Source organism: Camellia sinensis, chromosome 6 (assembly GCF_055761805.1).
Source record: "Camellia sinensis isolate YWXY chromosome 6, ASM5576180v1, whole genome shotgun sequence".
NCBI lineage: Eukaryota > Viridiplantae > Streptophyta > Magnoliopsida > Ericales > Theaceae > Camellia > Camellia sinensis.
In genome coordinates this window covers 198042439-198045858 of record NC_138966.1, presented here as the reverse complement: position 1 = coordinate 198045858, position 3420 = coordinate 198042439, and the positions used below count along the sequence as shown (strand labels likewise).

Genomic DNA, 3420 nt, shown 5'->3' with positions numbered 1-3420 from the left:
CCAAACCAACAAATTGACTTGGCTCTATTTTGATCAAAGCAAGCCTGAGATTATTTTGGTGGACATTTATTCCCAGAGGTTCACACTAGGAGACGTGGTCCATATTATCTGGGCTTAGACCTTCTGGTCTGGGCCCGATATAGGCCCAATTCAACCCAAGCTCTGAATCGGGCTTAAGAGCGAGCGAGGCCCATCCCAACCCACCTCCATGCTAGCGTCAGGGTGAAAAGCACAGTCTCTCTCTCTCTCTCTATATATAAATTGTTCAAAGTAATATATACATTTTTTTGTTGATTAAATGGGACCTATCTTGCTCTGATGATGTGAATTGAATGATGTAGAGATAACCATGGTTGTTAATTTTATGGAATTTCTTTACTAAAAGAGAAAAATGTGTAATGATTGGCAAAGCAGGAGAGAGGTTAATGCTGTAAGAATCAAGTAGATTTTTCAAAAGTGATGCAACTTGAAATTATTTGGATGGGACGGTCCTTTGGTTCAATAATTTAATGTGAAAGCACTTATAGGACAATAATTTAATGTAAAAAAAAAAAATGGGTAGATTTTTATGATGGGTTTTTTTTTCTTAGATTCTCACAATCACGTGCAAATCACAAGTATTGATTACGTTTGAAAGAGACTAACAAAGTCGAATCCAAAATGTTTGAATTTAGGACTTGTTTCAAAGTTTGCTCCCTTTAACTGCTGGGCTAGCCTCAAAGGCATAACCCAAAAGGTAATTTATGTATTGCATCTTATGCTTAGAGATTCTTTGGTGTTCCTTTCTTAGGTCAAACCATATGATCCAATTGGCCTTTCAATGAAAAAGAAGAATTAAAGAAAAAAATCATAAAAGGGCAAACTGATGCTGCTTTGTCATTAGCACTAAGGCAGTATCTCGACTTCTTGTGTATATCATTAGCACTAATGTCCAATTCTTTCCCTTTTAATTTCATCAGGCTTTTGAGTTCTTGTCTCTTTGTGCTTGTATAGTTGTGGTCACATGTTTTGTCACTACCTATTAAAAATATTTGAAGGAGACAAGAAGGTAATGGTAGGGTGCTAAAAGATTTACAAACATTTAAAGTTGCATCCATAGTCTAATCTATTTGATTTGAGTAGGACATTTGTGAGAAACATGCATGCAGGGGTGAGTTTGATAATTCAGGTTGGAGTGATGGATGAGACTCTCTTTTGCTAGGCGTGATGCATATTTTTCTTCCCCTATCTCCCTCATACCGATTGTAAAAATGTATACATATCCATATTATTGTGAGATATCTTGTATTTACTGTATACTCAAAACTCTGTAAAGAGTCTTTTACGAGGGATTTTATAGAATGTTACAGAATAGAAAGTTACGTTAAGACGTTGATCCTTATTGACTATAGTGGAATCTTGAGGCATGTAAATGTCTAAGGCATGATGAAAGTTCATTGGAACAAGGAGGAGGAGGATCTCATGCCCTCTGTGATGTCTATCTTTAAGCAACTCATACTGACTAGTCATTGAGGAACTTGACTAAGAAACGTTGTGTAATGCCTAAAAATGATTACTCAATAACTTGATTGTCAAATATATTTTCCCACACATTAGTTTAGGTCTTGATATTCCATATCCAACCGGCTGAGGCAATGGTTCTTTGTTATGCTTATAATATTCTCAGTAGGTTACTAGTTACATAATAAAATGAGCAGTTAGAAGATTCTCGTTGACTTGCTGAGACGAAATTTGAGGAAATGCATTGAATGTTTTATATGATCAAGTCACATTCATATCCACTTCATGCATGCTCATGAATAATTTCAAAACATGTTAGGTAGGCCTCTACGTAATCAACTGTTCTAAATTAATGTTTTACATATTTGACAAAGCTTACCAGTCTGATACAAATAATATGATTTTACAAAACATGACTCTACTTGCAGGTTTTCCTATCTAATAGGGTTCACCGATCACCCATGTCAAGCCTGCTCTGCAATTCCCCAAATTTCCATGCCCTGTGCACTCTGCCATTCCAGAAATGCCGGTCCATTCTCCTTCCCCAGAGCCAATCCAAATCTATTTTGGCCATTTATCGTCTTCCTCCTAGTCGGGCTTACTCTTGCCCAAAACGGTATGTCAGATTCTCACTCTCCAACACACACGAACTTTTTCCGACGCGGAAGGCAAAGGATTCTCCGGTGTGGTGACGATCCGGCCATGTGCTCGGACCGGGAGAGGAATCCATGGGGTGGTGACACTTGTTGTTTTCAAAAGTTTTGCAAGGATATCACAAGCGATTCAAACCACTGTGGGGGATGTGGGCATGCTTGTGGTTTTGGGCTTGTTTGTTGCGATGGAAAGTGTGTTGATGTTCAAAGTGATTCTATGCACTGTGGTGCTTGTTTTGAGGAGTGTCCTGGTGAAAATAGGTGCTCCTATGCAATGTGTGATTATGGTGGATGATTGATTTTGCTTGAATTCTTAACCATTTGGTCAATAGATTGTGTGTTATTTTGGTCATTTTGGCATTTTTCGTTGGTCTGATTTCTTGCGCTAAATCTTTTGGTTGACTATAAATTGTCTTTTAGTAAGTTGTGCTTGAATCTTGAATTTGCAAAAGATTTGTCTAGGTAAAAGAAAATGAGAAGAAAAAAGAGAAATGAAAAAATCTCTCTCTCCCTCTCTTCACAAATCCTTTGACAAATTCAAAATTCAAACACAGGCTAAGGCCAGAAGGAATTATGATAATATTTGAAAAAATTTCCGTGCCAAATTTCTATCCTTTTCCATTGTAGAGGGTTTCGTAACTCCTAAAAAAGAGCAAGGCAATGACATGTCGATGCTATAAACTAATCTGGGCCATCACAAACTTGCACAAATTGATGACCCAAATCAATTTGTGGCATTGCCACGGCAGTGAATAATTGCCACACAAATGGATGGCCTCGAGGCTGGAAGGGATTAAGACGTGGTTCTGAGAAATTTCTCTTGCCAAATTTCTGCCATTTTCTACTGTAGATTGTTTTGTAACTCCCGTTAAAAGCAATTATTCACTGCCAATTCATCAGATTGATGAATTGTTTGACATGAGAAATATATAAGAATATCAAGCTCAGAACACAACAGGCCATGCCATGCTAGGAAACAGTGGATTTGATCAATTGTTGTCTCTTTGGGTACAATTATATAATTGTCCTATAGAGAGCACTCTGACCTTGAGCAGTCTTGCTTGTGAAGATCTTTGGCATTGTTTCATATATTGGCTTATAGGCTATATAAAACAAGAAAAATGCCGGGAACCACCCTTACAGACCCGGATGTATTTTTGTGGTGGAATTTGAATTGATAAATTGTGGGATTTACATATGAAATGAATTTGAGTTATTGATTTTTTTTTTTTCTAGATAAATTATGAGTTGACAAGGGTGGATTTGT

General features: G+C 37.3%; 1 long non-coding RNA gene across 1 annotated transcript; it reads left to right on the top strand.

Annotated features, from left to right (window-relative positions):
• Window positions 1-1440: 1440 nt before the first annotated feature.
• On the top strand, window positions 1441-2505 carry LOC114292380 (uncharacterized). Its single transcript, XR_003639683.2, has 2 exons — window positions 1441-1819; window positions 1929-2505. It is a non-coding gene; the product is annotated as an uncharacterized LOC114292380 (long non-coding RNA).
• Window positions 2506-3420: the final 915 nt, after the last annotated feature.